The sequence below is a fragment of the Crocodylus siamensis genome, chromosome 3 (genome assembly GCF_052110815.1).
Source record: "Crocodylus siamensis isolate JL-2025a chromosome 3, ASM5211081v1, whole genome shotgun sequence".
Classification (NCBI taxonomy): Eukaryota; Metazoa; Chordata; order Crocodylia; family Crocodylidae; genus Crocodylus; species Crocodylus siamensis.
Window position 1 is genome coordinate 210,463,125 of NC_143397.1, and position 13,346 is coordinate 210,476,470.

A 13,346-nucleotide genomic window follows, 5' to 3' on the forward strand; every position below is an offset into this window, starting at 1 on the left:
ATTATGAACAAATATTTCCCTGGGGAGTGAATTCCAGGTTACATATGAGTATAAAGTAGGAGTCCTTGTGAGAGTTGTTCTGATGAGAGTACATAGCAACTCCAGATATTTATACCATATACAAAACTTTAAAGGTGTTTTCACAATAGTGTATACATCAGGTCTGTGCATAAAATCTGAATTATGTTTGGAAGCAGTAAAAACTAGTGGAATATTTATAGGACTGAAAATGAGGAATCTGAGAACTGTCATTCATTTGCTATGGGAATTCAAATGGGTCATCTTTCTTTTTGTTGTCCTTGTTTTATTTTATGAAAGACTCGCCATATGGAACTTCATAAAAAAGGTTTACCTTTCTGTAGGTTTCTTTTTTTTAAGTTTGTCCAGTTTAATGGAGAATTATATTCCTGTTACAAAATTCTAGATCCTGGCTTAAAATACGTTCTATCATTCTCTATGAAGTAGTTTTCAGACTGCATTTTGTAGAGTTCTCTTGATTTAATCCTTTTAAATCAAGCAAGACTGTTTCATGAGGCTCAGACCTCATCAGTAAAATTAGTTATATTTCCTTGCCACATAAGAATAATTAGCTTGGACTTGGTTCTGTCTTTTACAGCCAGAACCTACAGGTTCCCATGAGAATGGAGTGCATAGGTGTTTTTTTCCAGCCATGGTCCCATAACTTCAGAAGAGCAGGGAGAAGCATATTAGAATAACGGTTATGCTAGCCTTTAAATAGGCTGCTCAACACTTAATGTGCTGAGTAGGCTAATGAGTAAGAGCATACTGGACAATGGTGCTGGCCCTATCTTCTGTGGGGGTGTCCTCTAACACCAGTGTAGTACCTTGAACAGGCAGGCAGAACCCATTGCGATCTAGCCTTTCGCAGTGTTGAACTGATGTTATTATTGTGATGGTCCAAGAAATATGCAAGAGGCAAGAATTCATGTGGGTGATAAGTTAAATTGAACTAATTGCATGGTTGGGGTAGTGATGGACAATCAATCTAGCCTTTGACATTCATGGACATCAATGGTGACCTACATCAATCTAGCTCTGGATGTTCCAACAACTTAGCAAAGATGAATAATGCCATGTAAAGCTATTGACACATTACATTTTTAGGACTGTGTATATGTATACCCTTGCAGACATTTAGAAAACTTGTACAAAAATGGTGGATCCACTAAAGAAAGTTCCTTTTTCAATAAAGAACACTGTAGCACCACATGTGATGTGCCCCTACAGGGGGTCTCTTCAACTCTCAGCATCCCAGAGTCTTCCACTCTTCCTTCTTGAACTCTCAAGGAGGAGGGAGAGAAAGTAGCGGGTTCTCAACCAGCTCATCCAGCTGTGTTGAGTTGTCACAAAGCCCTGCTGAGCTTTATGGCCAAAATGGAGAGACTTTGTCACAGAGAAAAGTTTTGTCACAGTTTTTAAAGGTGATCAGATTCTGACTCATGCTTACCTCCTTCTCAGGAAGTTCTGTTAAATCCTTGTGTACCTTGTTGTAACCTTGTGTGCCATGTATAGCTGCAGTCCAAAACTTTAATCTGTTATTAAGAGATTAAAATAAATGATCTAGAATTGCCACAGAAATTCGTGTAATTTTGGTGAAATCTATTTTTAAGCATCTACTCAGAGACTAACAAACACGGGATGCTTAGCAACTTTCTAATAACAATAGAATAAAGTAAAACCCAGGTCAATATTGCAACATTTTCAGAGCTACTTGCAAACAAAATAACCAGCATGGTTTTCTACAAAGTGCCTCTGAATCAGATTGAAGTTTATATATATAATGACTACCAATAGTTCCAAGAAAGTCAATTCAGATCTAGTGAAGATATAGAAGATACAGGAAGATATTGAATGTGTGGATTCCAGTGATCTGTGCTAATATATAACATAACTGGATGTGGCAAATTACTTGCAGCAGATGATGGGATTTTTTTTTTTTTCGGACAAATGATATACATGAACTGCTAAGGATTGTTCCTGAACTGTTTGCTGTACCTGTGTGAATTTGCTGTTCAGTATTCACAAATAAGAGAGGTTACTAGACACAGTAGGTGCCTACAGCTACTTGTTGTACAAGTGGCTTAAAGTAAGCTGTTCATGCAGTTTACTTTAAGCCACTTGACTGTATATGCCACTCCTGGTCTACAATCATTTGATAGTACCAAGAGTTGCGGGGAACCCAGTGTAAGTAATTTATGCTCAGGAAAAAGGAAGAAAGGATCGGAGGTTGGGGCCTACCAGTTCTGCAAGGGGAATTGGTGAGATTAAGTGCATTGGTGGATCTGTAGTGGGATTGGTTGGTCTGTAATGTGGGGGAGTAGCCTGTCTGGGAGTTGCGGGGTGGGAGGTGATGGGAGCTAAAATAGTTTGATCAGGATTTAGGGGTAGGTATAACACAGCACCAGGACTTAGGCAAGCAGATGGGCTTTCCCAGTTCTGGGCAGCGCTTCAAATGTATATAGGCATTTAATAGTTTGGGTTAACCTGTTCCCAGTCTAAGTTCATCTCCTCAGATGAACTAATATAGTTCAGGTCCATCCTTTTTTTGTCCATTTTGTCTGAACAGCTACACAGATAGGCATTTACATTGCTCTAACCCTAGTTAGGGTGATCTAAACGTAATGCCTATACATATGTAGCCTGCCTGTTATGCTCCTGATTATCTGTACTGCATTCAGGCCTCACCCTTTTTTCTAGAGCCAAGTACTTAGTGAAAAATATAACTTGTGGGTCTTTCTTCTTCATCTTGTTTCCTCCTCTTCAGTTCTTCTTCCCCAGTTGTTTAGATTTTAAAATATTTAAGAGGCAAAGTTTGCTGCGTTTATTCATATTACATAGTGTCTTACTTTGTGGTTCCACAGAAATAACAATGATTATTTGTACAGCAAAGTACAAACCAATGTGGCAGAACTGAATATATAGTTCTTGGGAAAAGACAAGCCAGAGAAAGTATGCAATAGCATGTTAGTTTTTGTCCTCTCTTATCTCTTGCATTAATAATTATTAAACTATGTAATAGTTATCAAGGGAATTTTCCTTTACATAAGACTTGGCATAATAATCCTGATCAGAAGTTCATCTAATTTAGTATTCCATCTACAACAATGACAGATAGTGGATGCTATAAAAGAATATTAGAAACTAGGAATGTTCAGAGTGGTTTATCACCTTTCATAACTTCCCAGTCACCAGCAATAAGTTATGATAACCTGCTACGTTTAATATCCCCTGATAGACCTGTTCTCTATAAATATGACTAATCTCTTTTTGAATCTAGTCATCTTACTGGCTGCCACAACATCCTGGTGCAATGAGTTCTACCTTTTCATTATATATTATATGAAAAATTACTTCCTTATGTTTGTTTTAAGACTGCTTCCATAGTAATTTAAGTGGACACCCTCTAGTTCTTGCTATTGGCTCTAGATTTAGGACCCAGAGGCCTTGTCAACCATGACCTTTCCATTCAATAATAGGCAAATTTATTGATACACAGTGATGACAGAAAAGAAGCAATACAAACAATCAAGCAATTCTATATATCTGCCAAATCCTAGAGCTATCATCAGAGTCCAAGTACATCTCGTCAGGACGCAGGCTCCACTCTGAGGCTCTCTCTCTTAGGTGTCAGATTCAGCAGTCCGGAGGTGGGATCCAGAGGCCCACAGCCCCCCTCAAGTGAGGTACATGAGACGAGCTGCTAGTATGTCCTCTGTCCATGGGGACCCTTCTTGGGGTATAGGGATGGAGAGAAGGACAGGGAGGGACAAGACAAAGGGAGAGACCAGTAGGGACCCTTTGTTATTCTCAAGTCTCTGCTTTTGTGTTCTCCTTCCCCCTTGATGATTCCTGGTGACTCTTGATCCATGACTCTCTCTGGTTGGTTGTCTCTCTGTGGTCAAACATCCATGTAGCCTTCCAGGCCTTTCCCTAATTTGGTCTGTTTCCCCCAAACTGGGACTCAGGCCCCCTTCCTTCTCTGGGGCCTTGTAGTTGGTGCCAGTTATCTCATGTTATGAAACAGTATGGTACATATCTTTCTCTTTCCCAGGCTGTCCATTCAACCATTGGCCTTGTTGTGTTAGACAGCCTGTCTGCTTTCAGGGCCATGGAATACTTTTTGTGCAAGACCCAAGATCTTTAGAAATCAGTTAATTCCTGCTGCCCATCTTGAACCCTTATAATGTATATGTCTATACAAGTTTGCCTTGATTTATGCAGTACATGCATTCCCGGAGAATGGTGCATAAATCAAATTTGCATGCAGTGAACCCACTTTACAATGTAACTAATAGGAATAGGCTCCCATGGGTGAGGGAGAGAGGGAGGGAAGGAAGGAGGCTGGGACTAGGGAAGGGGTGTGGGGAGGGGTGCTGCTCCTGGGGCTGCACAAGGCAGCAGAGCAAAGGGAACAGAGCAACACTCACCCCTGGCCCATCTGCAGCAGCCCCAGGATTGGTCAGTGCCAGCTGCCTGCAGTCACTAGGCTGCACCGTGCTCTGCCTGTCCCTCTGTGCCTGGGCTCCACCTGTCCCCACTCACCTCTGCTCCTGGGCTGCTCCATGCCCTAATACAGACAGCTGGTGTCAGCTGCTCCTGGGGCTGCTCCAGCATGGGCTGGGGTAAGAACGGGCAAGCGGAGCCCTGGGTGGTGTGGGGCATGGCACTCAGCCCAGTCCCTGCTGCAGCAACTGCAGGAGCAGCTGACACCAGCTACCTGCAGCCACTGGGCTGCACCATGCCCTGAACACCGCAGGGCTTTGTCTGTCCCCACTCACCCTAGCTCCTGCTGCAGCAGCCCTGGGAGTGGCCAATGCCAGCTGCCTGCACCAGGGCACAGTGCAGCCCAGGAGCAGAGGTGAGTGGGGGCAGGCACAGCACAGTGCATTCCAGCAGCTGCAGGTAGCTGGTGCCAGCCACTCCTGGGGCTGCTGCAGCTGGAACTGGGGTGAGGGCCATGCCCCGTGCTGCCCGGGTCTCCACTTATCTGCACTCACCTCATCCCATGCTGGAGCAGCCAACACCAGCTGCCTGTACCAGGGCATGGTATAGCCTAGGAGCAGAGGTGAGTGGGGACAAGTGGAGCCCAGGCACAGGGGGACAGTGTATCCAGTGGCTGCAGGCAGCTAGTGCCAGCAGCTCCCGGAGTTGCTGCAGCTGGGGCTGGGGTGAGTGGGGCCACGGCCCTTTCCCCTCCCCCTGCAGACTTACCTGTTTGGGTAGGTGAGGCATCTATGCTGATTGCATAAGAGCTAATCTACCTTTGCATACAACAAATTATGGGTCTAAATATGCTCATCACATAAGAGCGAATTTGCATATAAAGAACCCGCATAAATCAAGACAAACCTGTACCTATAAGCCAAGTCCCAAAAAACCAAACCTTTAAATACCATTTCTAAGCCAACACTTGCATTATAAGATATAGCAAGTAGAAATTACTTATTTATCTTTTTCACATTCGTACAGCAAAGTACAAATCACTGTGACAGAACTAAATCCATTGTTCCTGGGAAAGGTAAGCAAATGAAAATGTGGAATTTAGAATCAGAAACAATGGTGTTAGCAGAGTTTGAATTTATAGACCAATAATATCTCCTTTTCCGCTACCCTCCCTCAGCAATAAGCTTGAAGAATCCCAGACTTCTCAATCTCACCTTGTTTGGAAGCCATGCCCCAATCACTTCCTCTCTTCTCTGTATCTTTTCTGGTTCTGATACCCACTTTTTGATGCAAGGGGGGAAGAGAGGTCCTTAAACAAACAAACAATTTAAAAACAAGTTGTTGTTTGGATAGTTCCAGTATTTTAGATCTATAAATAACTAAAAATATTTTCTAGCTGCTTTGGAATGACAGCTTAGGACAGATAAAATAACAAAAAAGAAATAGAAAGTACATATGGTGAGGACAGAGCATATTACATTTTTTGTTTACTGAGAATGCCTTGGTAATTTTTATCATCAAGCTTAAATAAATGCAAGGTTGGCATAATTTCAAATACAGACGCACAAGCATGGTAGGATTAATAAGTGGACACTTCAGATTTCCTCAGTAAAATCACAGGTCCGTAATAACTAGAGCCCCGGAGTGCCCACGCATTATTCTGCTCTAAATGTGACTTTGTGTTTATTAATTGTAACAGCATACAGAATAAGCTTCCAGAGAAGATAGAGGCAAGCCTGGAAGTGAAGCTGGTTTAAGAAAGGGCAGGTTTCATAGGTAACAAATGATAAAACATTCATTAAGAAACAAAGCACGTTTGTTCCTGAATCTAAATTGCATATTAATTTGGGGTCTTCTTGCCCCTTTCCTTTTTTTTAAATAATTGAGTAAGTTATATATACAATTAAGAAGAATAATGGAATTGTGCCTTCCATTTGGTGACTGATAATAGAAAACTTGACAAATGGTAACATTTAAAAATACAATTAAAAATGTTATCTGAATGCCCAAAAGTTTCATCTTAAACAACTATCAAAAATGAAATTGTTGTCAGTAACCCACCTAAAATTGTTCTTCACAGAGTTGTAATACAAAATTACATTTAAAAAATAATATTTCAAAATGAAGGTGGGTAAATGACTATGAACCAGGTAATGATTTGAACATTTGCATCAAATGCCACAAATAGTTCTTTTGATTTCAGTGCATCTATTTTGAGGAAAGAAATGGTAGAATGTGGGTAGAACCCTGTTTTGTTTTATTTGTTGTATTTTAACACACTCATTACCTGGATTTTCAGATGGCAAATTGATCAATCTGAAGTGAGCTTCAGCTCATGAATATATAGGGCATAAGCTTTCGCTTCTCCCCCATTAATCCCCATAGCACTCCAGGAGATACTCTACTAAAGGAAGAGCCAGATTCAGCCCCATAGAAAAGCTTCTTCTATTGGCCCTTTGCTGTGATTGCAGGTATCTCTAAATTCAAATTACAAAATGCTTGAAGAGTTGGTCGATTTAATATAACTGTGTTTTAAAAATTGACTTTTGGCCTTTATAGCTGCCACTTGTTTTGTTTCTAATTATTTGTGTAGTTATTTTGTAACTATTTGGGATATTTGACAATTTTTGACTGTGGTCAAATAATAGGCAGTCAGTTGCATTATCTGACCAAAGGCGGGGTAGAGTTGCATCTTACAAATAAATTATATATAAATATATATAAAATTTAAATATATAGTTTGGTATGTGGTATCTGGTACCACACATTTAGCCTTTTTCCACACTGCAAGGAGCCATGTGGGGTTTGGGTTTTTGTTTTGTTTTGTTTTTTGACCCCTGTATATCCAGGGGTAAAGAAAAACAGTGCAAAGAAAAGTGGAGTGGCCCATATGGGGACAGTATGTGGAGCCTCAAAACTGGAGTCTGGCCAGCCAGAGTCACACTGGCTCCAAGGCTCCAAGTGGCAGGATGGCAGGTGCTGCACCCCCCAAAACCCCAGGTAAGGTTGTCCCCAGCCTCCCCTACCCCACCCCACCTAGGGTAATCTGCTGCAGGTGTTCCCTGGGGACATCTAGTAGTGGCACAAAGTGTCCCACTGCTAATCGTTCCCAGGAAACCAAACATCGACGCTTACGTGGGTGCAGCCTATGGGTAAGACTTTACACTGATGTGAATTTGGAAGAACTTGGTATATCCAAATGGCATTAGTTTAGAAGTGGTGGCATTTTGAGCACTTGGTATGTCACTGTTGTGATGACATTTTTCAAGGCTTAAACTATTCAAATTGAAAAGAAAAAAGATTTGAGTTCAATAAGAATGACGGTTAAACCAAATAGTACAAAAACTGATCTGCCAAGTCCTGAAGTTGACTGCAGATCAGCTTATCTGCACTTCTGTAAAAAGAAATATAAATGACATTTGTGCATAATTCTTCTAAAGCACTTTAAAAGGAAATTTAGAATGCATAAAAGATGCCTAATTGACTATCTTAGAAAATAAATACCAAAGAAAAACACGGATCTTAGAGTGCCACTTCTTCACTGTCCTGTCATAAACTTAATCTAGAAGCTTTGCTCTGAACGGATCTTTCAAAACTTCAGTGTCCCAACATTTGATGCGTTCTTTGTTTTCAAGCCCCAGCTTCTAGGTGTTATGCAGTAATTATGGCTTTTTTTTTTCTTTTTTTTTTTAAATCTAGGCATCTGGCATCCTTTCTGCACTATGGAGAAAAGTTTTCAAAAATAAACCCTAAAGTTGCAAACCTAGAAGGTGAATGCGAAGAATGCTTTTTAGATGCAACTTTTAAACGTTTTTGGATTCCTGGAGTTGGCTATACTGTTCTTTTGCCTGAGAATTAACTAGGCAAAACTCATTTACACTAGACAGGTGTAAATATGTTTCTTGCTAACGTGCTAATGCCAAAGGATATTAGTCAGGTTCTCCCCAAGTAATACTATAGAATTTTAGTCTGTAGGCTCCTTGGAATTGCAGTTATTATGCACGCCTTCCTGGGACTCCTTCATCCTATGCAGCATCTGCCTAAGAGGCAGTTGAACATTCAGGCTCACTTCTTCAGTTATTTCATAAAATCTAATGTTTTGGCACACATGCACACGTGCACACAACTTTAAAAGAATATTAATAAGATAGCAACCTTTAGGAAGTGCTGTAGTTTTTGTTGCTTATGTACCCTTAATTTACTGCTACGTTCCTCCTTCTTTGTCTCTTATGTATGCTTTATGATGCAGTTTAGAATCATAAAGCAAATTTATTTCATGAGCACACATTCATTTCCACAGGACCCATGCCTCATTCAATGCACAGAATCGATAGTGAAAATTTAATAGCTGCTATTCTTCAGCATTCTGTTTCTCTTTGTTCATTCAATGAAGTCCCCATGCAATTATTTAGACCATGAACTGAATATAAAAGTATTTCCTCATGGCTTTTCTAAAGTGCTCCCCACTCCTTCACAAATATTGATTTAGTTTGTTTCCATAGTAACTTGTTATGGAGTGAGGTATTGTCCCCTTATACAAAGGGGGGTGGGAAATGAGGTACAGAAAATATACTGTCAAAGGGGTTCACTAATTATGGGTTTCTAATCTGAGATCATGAGTTGATTTTTTCAGACTAGTTAGCATTATTCATAAATGTACATGTTCATAACATAGCCCCTATTGATTGACTTCAGTAGTAGTTGCAAGTACTGAGCCCTTCAGCAAATCTGATTCCTGGGTCTCAAGCTGGGCACTAAATTCCAGTCATCAGTGTAACATTCAATTGTCTTGACCAGCAGACCCTCATTCACTCAGTTTAATTCACTACAGACCTTCCACCTTCTGCAACAAATGAAACAGGGTCCTGAAGGCAACAGCCTTGTTCACTACACAACTCTGATTCTCCCCAACTTCTAGAGAAGAAGTTCATACTTTTCACTATCTGAGCAAAAATGTGATCATATAATACAGATGAGACTTCCATTAAAATTGCACAGGCAACCGTTCTGGCATTTAGTATCTCTTATGTTCTACGTTGCACCCTGAATGTTTTATTATAGTTCGTGTTTTTAAATGCATGCATTTAAACTCTTAGGATTTCCTATTATAAACTAAAAATAAGACGAGATTTTAACATTTGGGAACAAGTGTCAGATTTCAAATGTTAAATTAAATTCCAAACGTTGAATTTCATATTCTGCTTTCTTACCCACAAGAAGAAAATTTCTGTCCTCTTATTTCCTATATTCTACTTACTTTTCTACTCAGCTTTAAAGTTCTAATAAAATATTCTGTTTTACAACCATTGATGCCTTATGCATTTTTTCCTTTCATAATTAGAGTCCTAGGTCTAGATTCTGTTTCACCTATTGAGTATTTAAGAGCACATATGCACCTAAGTCCAATTCTAGTACAATGTGTGAAAGCAGTGGTACACCGCATGTTAGAACAGTTATCTCAGACTGTCTTACAACTCTAAAACTGTACCAGTGCGGTTACCATGCAGTTGGTTTTCTTTCTCATTCCTCCATAAGATCCATCACACTGGAAGTTCTTATCCCCGTCACTCATGTGCCCATGTAGCTACCACATCAGGGTCCTAGAGTTGGAAGACAACTACCTAGTTGTCCAGGTACTACCTAGTTGTCTTCCAACTCTACAAAGCCATGTAAAAGAACCATAATTGTAATATTTTCTCTATGGTCTACTTGTGTGGAAGAGCTATTGCTAGTGACATTCATAACATGTCAACTAGTAAAGTTAGTGATAGACTTACTGAATCTTGCATAGCTTTTGTAATTTAATACCAAACTTACAAGTTCTTTTCTTTACTTTATTGAGATCTGTCACTGGCCTATAGCAAATTTCTGTGGATGCTTCTGTTTTTCTGCTAGCTGTATTATTTTATTAACAGCTAGAATGATGGTAACCTGAGGGGTTAAATGTCCTTAGTTATGGTGGTGCTGGTAATTTCTAGTAAGGGGGAGTACTAATCATGCAGCAAGACTAGATGCTATATATTGAACATAAATTCTGTTTCAAGTCAGTCAGTCAATCTCACCAAAAAAAAAACGTTCTCAGACCTCAGTTCTAAGCCCTATGAAAGCAGGTAGCTATAATGTGATTTCTGTACACCCATTTTTGCTCTTTTACATTCTTTGGGCAGTGGGCTCAATTCTTTCCGAACTCCCTTCTCCCATAGAAATCAATAGGAGTTTTGGATGTGCAAAGAATGCAAAATCAAAAAGCTGACTTTTCTGGCGCTCCTAGCAATCTTTTATATTTTCCTCTCTCAGAAATGCAGAGGTTTCCCACTAACAGAAATGGGAGGGCCGTGGCAGAAAAGGGAGTGAGAAAGATGTCCTTGAGAGAATTTGGTGCAGATTCCATCTAAATTATTTTTAGGCATATTCCCCAATATTGACTCGGTTTTGCCTTTCCTGTCACTTTCCTTATCTTGGTAAATGGTATAAAGTTCCTTGTATCAATCAATTACTACTGTATATTACAAATAAATATTCTTTGTAAGCACTAGCAAAGGTATTGACATGAACATAATTAGGCATAACAGTCAGTAGAAGTTTTATCAAATAGAAATAAAATATATGTATATTTTCTTCCCTCTCTTAATTTTATGTTTTTTTTCCCCTCTGTGGTCCATCTTGCAGTTGTTGAATTATCTGCTGTACTGAATACTGTCAAAAGAAAAAATCATAAATAAGATTTTTTTTTCTGAAAATGAAATAAGAAGCTGTAGGTAGAATTCATTTCACTATTTCAGTATGAAACTGCTGTCACATGTACTCACTTTCTAATGTGTTTTCTCAGTCAGCCATCTGTAAGCTTCCACTTGGTATGAACACTGCGGCATAGCAGTTTATTGTGAAATACTATATAATGTCATCATGTCTTAAAATATCCACAGTACATATTGTGCAACTACAAACTATATAAATAGTAGGGAGGATGGAACTGACGCTTCTATAAAACAGTCTTTGTTGAACCATGCATAATAGGCAACAGTGAGATGGAACAAGTTTGATCAAGTGTAGGTTTCATTGTGTGCAGCTTTTAAAGTAATACTGTAAACACATCCAGGCTTTTAAAAAATATAATAATAAGAAAATCTTACAGAGGTTTAGCTGAGGATGTGTTAAAGTGAGATGAAAAGTGGAATGAACAAGAAGTGTTTTGTATTGTTAATCTAAAAGTGGAATAAAAAAAATACAAGAAAAGCTTTGCAATAGGAAAAGGTAATGGAACAATGGTATTAACTCCATAGTTAGAGAACCTACTGTTTTTGACTGTAGGTCTTATTTTTATCCACCCTGTGGCTCTATTGCTGCTCAGACTGTCTGGCTAAAAATAGCTAGGCTTACCTCTGGGAAAAACAAGGTTGGTTGGTTGTTTTTTGCCCTGCATTGTTTGAGGGAAAATTGGTTGAAATATTATTTAAGTTACTCCTGTGACACTAGATTTGGGTCAGGAAATCTGAGCTCTGTGCCTGGCTGTGCAACAGACTTAAAGTGTGATCTCAAGTCAGTCACTAAATCTCAGAGCTTCATTTCTCCATGGTTAACTTTAGATAAATGCTGGGATGTTGGGAAGGTAACTCCAGTTATTTTTCTGCATAGCACTCATCTGTTATGTGGCCTTAATAGTGAAGCAATACACAATATCTTCAGGTGAAGCTCTTTTACCTACCAATTCATATTTGCATTGAACCAATACTGGAAAAAGTAAACACATCTAATTTCCCTTAATGAAGCAGTTTGATTTTTTTTTCCCATTAGAATTTGATGATTGATGGGTAAGTCCAGGATTTTATAAAGGGGGATGTGGGAGCAGCGACTGGCACTGAAGAGGTGGCAGTACACCTGCTCCCAGCCTTCTTCCTTCCTCCACCACCAGGGCAGGCAGACCGTGTCACAGTCCCTCAGTCAAGTAAAAATCTTCCCTTCCTTCCCCTCTCCCTTTCTCTTCACACTCAACAATACATCACATTCCCTCCTCTGTTTGCGGCTGCTGCTGCTCCACTCATTGGAGTGGGGCAGCTCCAGAGACACTTCTGCCCCTTTTCAGCTTGGCCAGAGACCAGAGTGGAAGCAGTGGCAGTGGGTGGGTTCCCTTCTGCTGTGCCTGCTTATGGGCAGGCAGGGATCATCCAGGGGGAACCAGACCAGGATGAAGAACCTGACTGCCACTGCTTGTATCCCCAAGTAAGCCCAGCTCCCTGCAGTGCCCAGCAGGAGTAGTTCTGGAAACCTGCCTCACCCCTGCCCTCGAGGGGCAGCCAGAAGTAGTGGTGGTGTCGGAGGGGATGTGCCATTGAACATGGAAAGGAAGGGACGGGGTGAATTCTTATCCAGTTTGGGGACTTCAAATATGTCCTCAGCTGCGGTTCCTGCAGCACTGTCCACTGAAAGGGGGATGTGTCCACTCTGCTGCACCCTCACCAGGTCCATCCTGTGATGATTCATTTCCAAACTAAGATTATTTTTTACATGGGTGTGAAGAGATTAAACTAAGCACTAAACCGTGTTCTTTTATTTTGTTCCTACACTGTTAAACCAATTATTCCCATCCTTATACATGGGAGCATATAAGGCCTCAGTTGTGGGTATTCAACAGCACTACTCAAGATCATTTCCTGTAGGACTTGCATACATTTCAAATCGAGGTAAATTTTTAATAGTGTCTAATGTCTTTTAGGGTCTCAGTGGTTGAACATTATTGTTGCCTCTATAAAATGTTGTTATAGTTGCATATCTCTCAAACTATGTGCAGCCTGTATTTGAATAAATTATATAATAAGAACTCTTTAGAGCCTGCAATGTTGCCTTGTGTATGCAAGCTTAGAACTCTCCTGCTGATTCAACCT

At 40.1% G+C, this 13,346-nt stretch overlaps 1 protein-coding gene and 1 long non-coding RNA gene across 8 annotated transcripts in view; one reads left to right on the forward strand and one right to left on the reverse strand.

Moving 5' to 3' along the window:
• The window catches only part of LOC149869403 (uncharacterized), a 52,511-nt gene extending 41,180 nt beyond the window's left edge, over positions 1-11,331 (reverse strand). The window contains exons 1-3 of the long non-coding RNA XR_016441471.1: positions 11,274-11,331; positions 5,679-5,773; positions 1,469-1,553 (exon numbers count right to left, since the gene is read on the reverse strand). This is a non-coding gene — a long non-coding RNA (uncharacterized LOC149869403). The remainder of the gene's footprint in view (positions 1-1,468; positions 1,554-5,678; positions 5,774-11,273) is intronic.
• The window catches only part of RALYL (RALY RNA binding protein like), a 709,413-nt gene that overhangs the window by 285,455 nt on the left and 410,612 nt on the right, over positions 1-13,346 (forward strand). The gene's annotated exons all lie outside the window — the stretch shown is intronic.